The sequence below is a fragment of the Ursus arctos genome, unplaced genomic scaffold (genome assembly GCF_023065955.2).
Source record: "Ursus arctos isolate Adak ecotype North America unplaced genomic scaffold, UrsArc2.0 scaffold_6, whole genome shotgun sequence".
In the NCBI taxonomy this organism is placed as follows: domain Eukaryota; kingdom Metazoa; phylum Chordata; class Mammalia; order Carnivora; family Ursidae; genus Ursus; species Ursus arctos.
In genome coordinates, this window is record NW_026623078.1 from 36,529,818 (window position 1) to 36,542,689 (window position 12,872).

The window sequence follows — 12,872 nt, forward strand, 5'->3', positions numbered from 1 at the left end:
GTACCATACAAATTTTATGATTATTTGTTCTAGTTCTATGGAAAATACTGTTGGTATTTTGATAGGGATTGCATTGAATCTGTAGATTGCTTGGACATGTAGATGTCCATCTACATGGACATTCTAGATCATGGGTAGTATGGACATTTTAATGATATTAATTCTTCCAATCCATGAGCATGGAATATCTTTCCATTTGTTTTTGTTGTCATGAATTTATTTCATCAGTGTTTTATAAGAGATCTTTCACCTCTTTGGTTAAGCTCGTTCCTAGGTATTGTATTCTTTTTGGTGCAATTTTAAGTGGAATTGTTTTCTTAATTTCACTTTCTGCTAGTTCATTATCAGCGTATCAAAATGAAACCAATTTCTATATGTTAATTTTGTATCCTGTGGGTTTACTGAATGCATTTATCAGTTCTAATAGTTTTTTTGGTGCAGTCTTTAGGGTGTTCTATGTATAATATCAGGGAAGCTGCAAGTAGGGACAGTTTTACCAATTTAGATGCCTTTTATTCCTTTATCTTGTGTGATTGCTGCAGCTAGGACTCCCAGTAGTATGTTGAAGAAAAGTGATGGGAGTGGACAAACTTGTCTTGTTGCTGCTCTTAGAGGAAAAGCTATCAGTCAGTATTTTACCACTGAGTATAATGTTAGCTGTGGGTTTTTCCTATATGGCCTTTATTATGTTGAGGTATGTCCCCTATAAACCCACTTCATTGAGAATTTTTAACAAAAATGGAAACTGAAATTTGTCCCATATTTTTTTGCATCTATTGGGAAGATCATATAATTTTTATCCTTCATTTTGTTGGTATGGTATGTCACAGTGATTGATTTGCAAATATTAAACCATCCTTGCATCCTCAGAATAAATCCTCTTGATCATGGAGAATGATTCTTTCAATGTACTGTTGAATGCAGCTTGCTAATATTTGTTGAGGATTTTTGCATCTATGTTCATTGGACATATTGGCCTATTGTTTTCTTTTTTTGTAGTCTTTGTCTGATTCTGGTATCAGGGTAATGCTGGCCTCATAAAATGATTTGGAAGCTCTCCTTCCTCTTCTATTTTTTTGGACTAGATTGAGAAGAATAGATATTAACTGCTATTAGCTCTTCTTTAAATGTTTGGTACAATTCACCTGTGAATCCATCTGGTCCTGCACCTTTCTTTATTATAATTCTTTTTGTTGTTGTTTTTAATTCCAGTGTAGTTAATATACAGTGTTATATTAGTTTCAGTGTACAATATAGTGATTCAACAATTCCATACAACACCCAGTGCTAATCACAACTGCCTTCCTTAATCCCCATCACCTATTTCACCCATCTCCCCACCTAACTCCCCTCTGGTAACCATCAACATGTTCTCTGTTGTTAAGAGTCTATTTCTTCATTTCTCTCTCTACCCCCCTCCTTTTTTTCCTCTGTATATTTGTTTCTTAAATTCTACATATGAGTGAAATCATCTATTTGTCTTTCTCTTATCTATTTCACTTAGCATTACACTCTCTAGCTCCATCCATGTTGTTGCAAATGGCAACATTTCATTTTTTGTGGCTGAATAATATTCCATTGTATATATACTACATCTTCTTTATCCATTTATCTATCAATGAACATTTGGGCTGTTTCCATAATTTGGCTATTATAAATAATTCTGCTCTAAATATTGGGCTGCGTGTATCCCTTTGAATTAGTGTTTTTGTATATTTGGGGTAGATATCAAGTAGTGTGATTACTGGATCATAGGGTAGTTCTATTTTTAACTTCTTGAGACACTCCCCCCATACTGTTTTCCATAGTGGCTGTACCAGTTTGCATTCCCACCAATAGTGTCCAAGGGTTTCTTTTTCTCCACATCCTCACCAACACTTGTTTCTTATGTTTTTTTACTTTAGCCATTCTGACATGTGTGAAGTGATATCTCATTATAGTTTTGATTTGCATTTCCCTGATGATGAGTGATGTTGAACATTTTTTCATGTGTCTGTTGGCCATCTGGATGTCTTTTTTGGAGAAATGTCTGTTCATGTGTTCTGCCCATTTTTTAATTGGCTTGTTTTTTGGGTGTGCAGTTGTATTAGTTCTTTATATAGTTTAGATACTAACCCTTTATTGGACATGTCATTTAAAAATATCTTCTCCCATTCAGTAGGTTGTCTTTTATTTTTGTTGATTGCTTCCTATGCTGTGCAGAAGCTTTTTATTTTGATGTAGTCCCAAGAGTTAATTTTTGCTTTTATGTCCCTTGCCTCAGGAGAGCTATCTAGAAAAATGTTGCTACTATCAGTGTCAGAGACATTGCTGCCTGTGTTCTTTTCCAGGATTTTTATGGTTTCAGGTCTCACATTTAGGTCTTTTATATATATATATATATATATATATATATATATATAAAATGATTTTTTATTTTATTATGTTAGTCACCATACAGTACATCCCCGGTTTCCTATGTAAGGCTCGATGATTCATTAGTTGCGTATAACACCCAGTGCACCATGCAATACGTGCCCTCCTTACTACCCATCACCGGCCTATCCCATTCCCCCACCCCCCTCCCCTCTGAGGCCCTCAGTTTGTTTCTCATAGTCCATAGTCTCTCATGTTTCATTCCCCCTTCTGATTACCCCCCCTTTCTTTATCCCTTTCTTCCCCTACCGATCATCCTAGTTCTTATGTTCCATAGATGAGAGAAATCATGATATTTGTCTTTCTCTGCTTGACTTATTTCACTTAGCATTATCTCCTCCAGTGCCGTCCATGTTGAAGCAAATGTTGAGAATTCGTTCTCTCTGATAGCTGAGTAATATTCCATTGTATATATGGACCACAACTTCTTAATCCAGTCATCTGTTGAAGGGCATCTCGGCTCCTTCCACGACTTAGCTATTGTGGACATTGCTGCTATGAACATTGGGGTGCATATGGCCCTTCTCTTCACTACATCTGTATCTTTGGGGTAAACACCCAGTAGTGCAATGGCTGGGTCATAGGGTAGCTCAATTTTTAACTTTTTAAGGGACCTCCACACTGTTTTCCAGAGTGGCTGTACCAACTTGCATTCCCACCAACAATGTAGGAGGGATCCCCTTTCTCCACATCCTCTCCAACAATTGTTGTTTCTTGCCTTGTCTATTTTTGCCATTCTAACTGGCGTAAGGTGGTATCTCAGTGTGATTTTGATTTGAATTTCCCTGATGGCTAATGATTTTGAACATTTTTTCATATGTCTGTTAGCCATTTGTATGTCTTCATTAGAAAAGTGTTCGTATTTTCTGCCCATTTTTTGATTTGTTTATTTGTTTCTCGTGTATTGAGTTTGAGAAGTTCTTTGTAGATCTTGGATACCAGTCTTTTATCTGTAGCATCATCTGCAAATATATTCTCCCATTCCGTGGGCTGCCTCTTAGTTTTTTTGACTGTTTCCTTGGCTGTGCAGAAGCTTTTTATCTTGATGAAGTCCCACAAGTTCATTTTATCTTTTGTTTCTCTTGCCTTTGGAGATGTGTCATGAAAAAGTTGCTTTGGCCCATGTCGTAGAGGTTGCTGCCTATGTTCTCCTCTAGGATTTTGATGGATTCCTGTCTTACATCAAGGTCTTTCATCCATTTGGAGTTTATCTTTGTGTATGGTGTGAGAGAGTGGTCAAGTTTCATTCTTTTGCATGTAGCTGTCCAATTTTCCAGGCACCATTTATTGAAGAGACTGTCTTTTTTCCACAGGATGTTTTTTCCTGCTTTATCAAAGATTAGTTGCCCAAAGAGCCGAGGGTCCATTTCTGGGTTCTCTATTCTGTTCCATTGGTCTATGTGTCCGTTTCCGTGCCAGTACCATGCTGTCTCTGTGATCACACTTTGTAGTACAGCTCGAAATCCGGCACTGTGATGCCCCCAGCTTTATTTTCCTTTACAACAGTTCCTTGGCAATTCGGGGCCTTTTCTGGTTCCATACAAATTTAAGGACTATTTGTTCCACTTCTTTGAAAAATGTCATCAGTATTTTGATCGGGATAGCATTGAAAGTGTAGATTGCTCTGGGTAGCATGGACATTTTAACTATGCTAATGCTTCCGATCCATGAGAGTGGAATATTTTTCCATCTTTTTATGTCTTCCTCAATGTCTCTCAAGAGTGATTTACAGTTTCTAGAATATAGGTCTTTACGTCTCTGGTTAAGTTAATTCCAAGGTAACGTACGGTTTTGGGTGCTATTGTAAATGGGATGGATTCCCTAATTTCTCTTTCTTCAATCTCATTATTTGTGTATAGAAATGCAACTGATTTCTGAGCATTGATTTTGTATCCCGCCACCTTACTGAATTGCTCTATAACTTCTAATAGTTTGGGAGTAGATTCTTTTGGGTTTTCCATATAGAGCATCATGTCATCTGCGAAGAGAGACATTTTGACTTCTTCTTTGCTGATTTGGATACCTTTGATTCCTTTTTGTTGTCTGATTGCTGTTGCAAGGACTTCTAGTACTACGTTGAATAATAGTGGCAAGAGTGGGCATCCTTGTCGTGTTCCTGATCTTAAGGGAAAGGCTTCCAGCTTTTCCCCATTGAGAATATTTGCTGCAGGCTTTTCATAGATGGTTTTTATGAGATTGAGGAATGTACCCTCTATCCCTACACTCTGAAGGGTTTTAATCAGGAAAGGATGCTGTATTTTGTCAAATGCTTTTTCTGCATCTATTGAGAGAATCATATGATTTTTGAATTTTTCTTTCTGGATAAAATCTAAGACACCAATCGATTTGCGAATGTTGAACCACCCTTGCATCCCAGGGATGAATCCCACTCGGTCATGATGGATAATCCTTTTAATGTACTGTTGGATTCTATTAACCAGGATCTTGTTGAGGATTTTGGCGTCCATATTCATTAGAGAAATCGGTCTGTAATTCTCCTTTTTGATGGGGTCTTTGCCTGGTTTGGGGATCAAGGTAATATTGGCCTCATAGTATGAGTTTGGTAGCTTTCCTTCTGTTTCTGTTTTTTGAAATAGCTTTAGGAGAATAGGTATTATTTCTTCTTTGAATGTTTGGTAGAATTCCACAGGAAAACTGTCCAGGCCTGGAGTTTTGTTATTTGGGAGGTTGTTTATCACTGACTCAATCTCTTCATAATTAATTGGCCTGTTTAAAAAGTCAATTTCTTCCTGTTTCAGTCTTGGTAGTTTATAGGTTTCCAGGAAGGCCTCCATCTCTTCCAGATTGCCTAATTTATTGGCATATAGCTGTTGATAAAAGTTTCTAATAATCCTTCCAATTTCATTGGTCTTGGTTGTGACCTCTCCTTTTTCATTCATAATTTTATTAATTTGGGTCCTTTCTCTATTCTTTTGGATAAGTCTTGCCAGTGGTCTGTCAATTTTATTGATTCTCTCAAAGAACCAGCTTCTAGTTCTGTTGATCTGCTCTACTGTACTCCTCGTTTCTAATTCATTGATTTCTGCTCTAATCTTTGTCAACTGCTTCCTTGTGCGTGGATTAGGCCTGTCCCTCTGTTGCTGTTCCAGCTTCTTGAGGTGAGAATATAAAAACTGCATTTTAGATTTTTCTATTCTTTTGAGTGAGGCTTGGATGGCTATGTATTTCCCCCTTAGGACTGCCTTTGCAGTATCCCATAGGTTTTGGACCGTTGTGTTTTCATTCTCGTTGGTCTCCATAAATTGTTTAAATTGATGTTTGATTTCCTGGTTTATCGAGTCATTCCTGAGCAGGATGGTTCTTAGTCTCCAAGTGTTTGAGTTTCTTCCAGATTTTTCCTTGTGGTTGAGTTCCAATTTCAGAGCATTGTGGTCTGAGAATATGCAGGTGATAATTTCAATCTTTTGGTATCGGTTGAGACCTGTTTTGTGACCCAGAACATGGTCTATTCTTGAGAATGTTCCATGGGCATTAGAATAGAATGAATATTCTTTGGTTCTGGGGTGTAGTATTCTATATATATCTATGAGGCCCAACTCGTCGAGTATGGCATTCAAAGCTCTTGTTTCTTTGCTGATTTCTTGCTTAGGTGATCTGTCTATTTCTGATAGTGGAGTGTTGAGGTCTCCTACTATTAGTGTATTTTTATCTATATGTCTCTTTATTGTGGTTAAGAGTTGGCTTGTGTATCTTGCTGCTCCCCTGGTGGGGGCATATATAATTGTCATATCCACTTGTTGGATACATCCTTTAAGAATAATATAGTGCCCTTCTCTGTCTCTAACTATAGTCTTTAGTTTAAAATCCCATCTGTCTGATATGAGAATTGCTACCCCAGCTTTCTTTTGAGGTCCATTGTCGTGAAAGATGGTATTCCATCCCTTTACTTTCAGTCTGAATGTATCTTTAGGTTCAAAATGAGTCTCTTGTAGACAGCAAATGGATGGGTCATGTCTTTTTATCCAATCTGCAACCCTGTGGCATTATGGGAGTATTTAGGCCATTTACATTGAGACTGATTATTGAGAGAGATGATTTTAATGATGCCATGTTTCCAGTAAAGTCTTTGTTTCTATAGATTGTGACTTTCTGTTCTGTATCACTCTTGGGGCCTTTTTACTTTTATAGAACCCCCCCTTAATATCTCCCATAGGACTGGTTTCGTGGTTACGAAATTGGTCAGTGACTGGCGATTCTGGAAGGTCTTTATTTCTGCATCAATTCTGAATGACAGCCTTGCTGGATAAAGGATCCTTGGCTGCATGTTTTTCTCTGAAAGAGCTTTAAAAATGCCCCCCCAACCCTTTCTCTCATTCCAGGTCTGTGTAGACAGGTCTGATGTAATTCTGATACCTTTGCCTTGGTACGTGAGAAATTTCTTTGCCCTGGCCACTTTCAATACTGTATCCTTGGATCTGATATTTGCGAATTGCACTATGACGTGACGTGGTGTAGGTTTGTCGTGGTTGAACTTGGGAGGGGTCCTCTCTGCTTCTGGGACATGAATGTTTGTTTCCCTTGCTAGATTAGGGAAGTTTTCAGCTATAATTTGTTCAAATATCTCTTCTAGACCTCTGTTTTTCTCCACCCCCTTGGGGATGCCGATGATTCTGACATTAGAACGTTTCATTGAGTCAGTAATCTCCCGTAACCTACATTCCTGAGTGTGGATTTTTTTTGAGTCCAGATTCTACTTTAGCTTTTTCTTCTACTAACCCATCCTCCAATTCGCTAATACGTTCTTCTGCCTCAGTGACCCTGGCCGTCAGAGCCTCTAGTTTTGACTGCATTTGGCTCATAGAATTTTTAATTTCTGCCAGATTCACTCTCATTTCTGCCCTTAGAGATTCTATATTCTCATTAACATTTTCGTTAATACTTTTTTCAAGTCTACACATCATCTTGACCATTGTTACTCTGAATTCCATTTCTGATAATTTGGTTATATCCATATCCATTAGTTCTGTGGCAGAGGCCACAGACTCATTATCTTTTCTTTGCTGGGGGGTATTTCTCCTTCTCGTCATTCTGATGAGGAGAGGTTGCGGGGTTGTCCAGAACCCAAATTACTGACCGGGACCCAGGCCATGCGCCCTTGTTTTATAGGGATCTTAGGGATGTGGGCTTCTTGATTTTTCAGACTGCCTTCTGGAGGAGGGGCCTGCCACTCCAATATTCAGGCAACCCTGTTTGGGTAGAGTCTCCGTGTCCCCTGTGAGGGGGGATGGGGATGGGCACACTGTGAGCCACTATTCCAGGCTTTTGTTCTCTGGCGGCTTTCCCTGGCGGTTTGCTGTGCCTCTTCTGAGAGTCAGAGCAGTAGTGGCCAAATCTCAGCCTCTGTTTCAGAACAGAGGGATCGCGGACCTTTCTCCACTGATGTTCTGACCACTTTAACTCTGATTCTGTTGATGCTGCTCAACCCTTTTGCGTCCCGGGATGTGCGCCCCACAACCGGCATCTCAGCCCTCACTTCCAGGGCCGGCGCGTCTCTGTCCTTTGTGTTTCTAACACCGCCAAGCGCCCCCGCGCGCTCCCGGAGCTCCTGGTCTCAGTCTGGTTCCAGTGAGCACACCGGAACTCCAGTTTTCAGTCTGGTTGCACGCATTCCCTGGTTCACGGTCTCAGTCTGCTCTCTCGCGGGTGCCGGTCCGAGAGTCCGCCCGCTCCCCCGTGCAGGTGGCTACCGCTTCCCGGTGCCCGAACGCGGCGGCTCCCTCCCCCTTCCTCTTATCTTCCGATATCTGTGCGCAGTTTCACGGCTCCCCGCTTCATACCTCAATACTCAGCGCTGGAGATGTTCATTTGTAGAGATCCAGATGTATCTTCCTGCGTCTCATGTTGATTCCGATTCCGTGGATGTTCAGGCTGGTCTGGTACCTATGCAACTCGACTCAAGGGACCGGCTGAAAAAGGGGTCCCCTACTCCTCCGCCATCTTAACTGCCCTAAAGAATTCCCTTTAATCTCTTTTTTAAAAAATATTTTATTTTACATAGAGCACTAGAGGGGGAGGGGCAGGATAGAGAGATAGAAGCAGACTTCCTGCTGAGTTTGGAGCCCAACGTGACGCTCGACCTCATGACCCTGACTGAGATCATGACCTGAGCTGAAATCAAGAGTCAGACGCTTAACTGACTGAGCCACCCAGGGGCCCCGGATTCCCTTCAACATCTTATAAGGCTTGTTTAGTGGTGATGAACTCAACCTTTTTTCTGTGAAATTCTTCTCTTTCAATTCTGAATAAGCTTGCTGGGTATTTTTGATTGTACACTTTTTTCCTTTAAGCTCTTTGAATATATTATGCCACTCCCCTCTGGTCTGCAAAGTTCCTGCTGAAAAATTAGCTGATAGTCTTATGGAGTTTCCTATACCTAACTTTGTTGCTTCTCTTGATGCTTTAAAAATTCTAGTTTTATCTTTAACCCTTGCTGTTTTAACTATTATGTGTTTTTGGGTAGACCTCCTTGGGCTCATCTTGTTTGGATCTCTGTGTTTCCTGAACTGGATGTCTATTTCCTTCCTTAGATTAGGGAAGTTTTCAGCCATTATTTCTTTCAAATAAGTTTTCTGCTCCTTTCTGTCTCTCTCTCCATCCCTCTCTCTCTCTCTTCCTGGGACACCTATAATGTAAATGTTCTCTTGATGTTGTCCAAAAGCCCCCTAACCTGTCATTTTTAAAAATTATTTTTTTCTTTTTGCTGTTCAGCTTGGGTGCTTTCCACTACCCTGTCTTCCAAATGGCTGATCCATTCTTCTGCATCCACTAATACTGTTGATTCCTTCTAGTGTAGTTTTCATTTCAGTTATTGTATTCTTCAACCCTGGTTCTATTTTTTTATATCTTTTATCTCCTTGTCAAAGTTCTCATTTTGTTCTTACAGTCTGATGAGCATCTTTACAATCATCACTTTAAACTCTTTATCAGGCATATTGATTATTCCTGTTTCATTTCATTTTCTGGGTTCTGTCTTGTTCTTTCATTTGGAATATATTCTTCTGTCTCCCCATTTTGCTTGACTTTGTTTCTATGAATTAGGTAGAATAGCTGCTTCTCCTAAACTTGAAGGAATGGTCTTGTGTATGGTCATCCCCTGTGCAGATTGTGTGCCTGGTAACTTTGGCTGGCTGCCTAGAGCTGTGACTGGCATGGGAGTCTCTGGACACTCCGCTGGGGCTGCCTGGTGGGATGGCCAGAGCTGAAGTGGGCATGGGCTGGGGTGATCCTGGGACTCTGCACAGAGAGTGCCCTGGTAGGTCAGCTGAAGTAGGCATAGGCTGGGGCAGTCTCTAGGCTCTCTGTGTAGAGGGTATCTTGGCAAGATAGCTAAAGTGGGTACAACCCAGGTTGTCCCAGCGTTTTCTATACACAGGGCACCCTGGCAGGTCAGCTGGAGCCATGGTGAGGCCCAGACCAGTAAGTCCTGTGGCACTCATCACAGGGCCACCCCAGGTTTGGGGGAGCTGAAGCGAAGATGGGGCACAAACTGGAGGGTCCTGGGGCACTCTATACAGGAGGAACCCTGGGAATATAGCTGAAGCTGAAGTGGGTATAAGTCAGTGTGCGCTCAGCACAGGGTGTGCCCTGGCAGAGGGACTGGAGCCAAGGCCAGTGCCAAGCAGGGTGTCCCAGGACAGGGTGCATAGGGGGCACCTTGGTGGGGTGGCTGAAGCAGGTGTGAGCCAGGAGGCCACCTGAAACCAAAGTGATATGGTTTACACCTGTTGCACCTTGTGCAACTGCTGGAGCTACATATAGTGAGCACTTATTAGGAGTGTCCCAGTGTTTGTCACGCCACCTTGGTAAGACAGCTAGACCTGGTATGTATTAGGGACTGGGGGCTCACTGAGGGGGGGTAAGACCAGCAATGGCACCTGGACATTGCTCCCATCCACACTATCAAGGTGGAAGGGGAATGTAAACTGTGGGGCTCACCAGCCCCTCTGACCTGGAGAGTTCTAGCAGATCCCTTGCCATAGGATAGGATTCTAGGGCTAGTTTCTTTATATTCTATTTGCTCTTTTAAACCATTGCTTTTGTGTGTGTGCCCCAGGACTCACAAATCTGCTCATAGTCCTTCAGTACTATACCTCCCCACTGCAATGTGTGTCCTGGGTGGGGGTTCCCTTCATAACTGTCTCTATCCCTCTTGCCATTCTTTATGTGGTCTTTTTTGCAGAAGCTGTTTAGTCAGCCCTCAATTTTTCAGGAGGAATTGCTTTACATTTGAGTGTAGATTTGATGTGTGGAGGTGAGCTCAGGATCTTCCTACATAGTCATCTTGGACCAGAGTCCCAATTATTTTTTTCACTGGTAAGGAGTTATTTATTTATATAATCTGGGTAGAATTTGTCAGATATATTATTGCAAACTTTGGGGGTTGCCCTCTGACTCTCCTCATATATTTAGATAAAAGTAGCCCGATCAATCAATGATCCTTTATGATTAGTGTTTTTGTGCCCTGTTTACCAAATTGTTGTTTACCACAAAGACAGGAAGCTATTCTTCTATGCTATTTTCTAGAAGCTTCATCTTTCATCAATTGTGCATGATCCACATCCACAATAGATTTGTACATGTGGATCAAGATTTTTCCCCCTTTGGATGTTCATATTGATTCCACACCTTTATTAAAAAGACCATCTTTTCCTTATCACATTAATTATCATAAACTAGATAGCTCTATATGTTGGTCTATTTCTGAACACTATTCCATTGGTCTATTTGAAGATCTTTGTGCTAGTAGTATCACTGTTTTAATTATGGTACCTTTATAATGAGTCTTGATAACTAATGGTGTAGTCTTCTAACTTCACTATTGTACTTTAAGAGGTCTTTGCTATTTTTGGCTATATTTCCACATAAGTTGTTAGCCCTCCCACCTTACAACCTTACCCAAACCATTAGGATTTTGATGGATTGCATTCAATCTACATCAATTTGACAGGAATTAACATCTGAAAAAGTGTTCTAAACAATAAACATGTATATTACTCCAGATCTTTGAGAAATTTCTCAGTAGTTTTATACTTCTGTGTAGAGCTCTTGTACATCTTTCATTAGACAAATAGTCTAATTCCTAGTTATCTGATATTTAATGCAGATAGCTTTTTAAATATATCTGCATCAAAAGATATGTGTTGCCAGCTTATAAAAATGATTTTGTACATTGACCTTACCTCTACTAACACCACTAAAGACACTAATAAGAAAGAAAATCCAAAAGGATTTGCAAAAAAACCTAAGTGGGAAATCAGACAGTGAATTAGTTTTTGTTTTTTGTTTTTTTACCTTACACTTAAGGCTACAGATTTCCCTATAAGCACTACTTGACCTATACCCACAAATTTTAAAATGTTATATTTTCATAACAAAAAACCTTGAAAACTGAAGAACCTGCAAGGGATAATGCCAGGGATAGAATCAAGGGATAGCATACCATTAAAAAAGTGAATAAAAGGTCTGGAAGATAGTTAAGGAAGTCCCTTAGAAACAAAAGCAAAGGGATGTTAAACAGAGAAAATAAGAGGATAAATCTAGGTGGTCCAAAACCTGAATAAGAGATATTACAGAAAGAGAGGACAGAGAATGAGGAAGGGAGGAAACTTACTTATATGAAAGAAGCAAAACACTAAAGGACTTGAACCTTCCAGAATGAAAGGATGTGAAAAATTAATTAGCACAATGGATGGGGGCGGGGGGAGAAATCTTCTTATCACCAGGAAATTTAGGATTTTCTTGATTTCTGGAGTTTTCTAAAATCTTCAATAAAAAAGACTACTTGTTAATGGATTAAAAATGGAAAGACTTCTCATCCTCAATCCTGAAGTGAGGCAAATTCTGAAGGAAAACTGTTTTCAAGCTAGCATTCTAGTACTAGCCAAACTATCAATGAAGGAATGGACATTTTCTCGTGAGATTTCAAAATTTTACCTCTAAGTACCTGGAAGATGGGCTCACCAAAATGAGGGAATGAGCAGGAAAATCAAGGACACAGATGACTGAAAATAAGAGAAGCCCCAGGAGGACTGCTATGCAGCACACTTAGCCAGTAACCAATTCACACTGGAAGAAAAGGAAAAGGGCCCCACAAAATTATCTATAGGAGGAAAAGAAAACAGTGCTAATAGAACAGAATACCTGATTAGGGTTAGACAAGTAGAAAATAAAGAGGTTTTACAATCCTGGGGAAAATGTGTTAATTTCAGGAAGAACAAAAATTGCACAGGAAAGAAAATATAATGTAGTACTAGTTAGCTAACCAGTGAATAAAAGTCCTAAGTTAAACACTGAATATAAATTTAACAATAACAAGAAAGATTACTATACTAGGAGGATGAAAAGGAAGAGGTTAATGTAACTCACGGGTAAGTTTAAAGTACAAAATCCTCATCTTCTAGAACAGCAAGTTACCAGATGATGAATAAAGCCAATAA

The 12,872-nt window shown here is 40.0% G+C and overlaps 1 long non-coding RNA gene across 1 annotated transcript in view; it reads left to right on the plus strand.

The window, feature by feature from the left end:
- Positions 1-12,872, plus strand: part of LOC130542869 (uncharacterized) — a 32,225-nt gene that overhangs the window by 15,619 nt on the left and 3,734 nt on the right. The gene's annotated exons all lie outside the window — the stretch shown is intronic.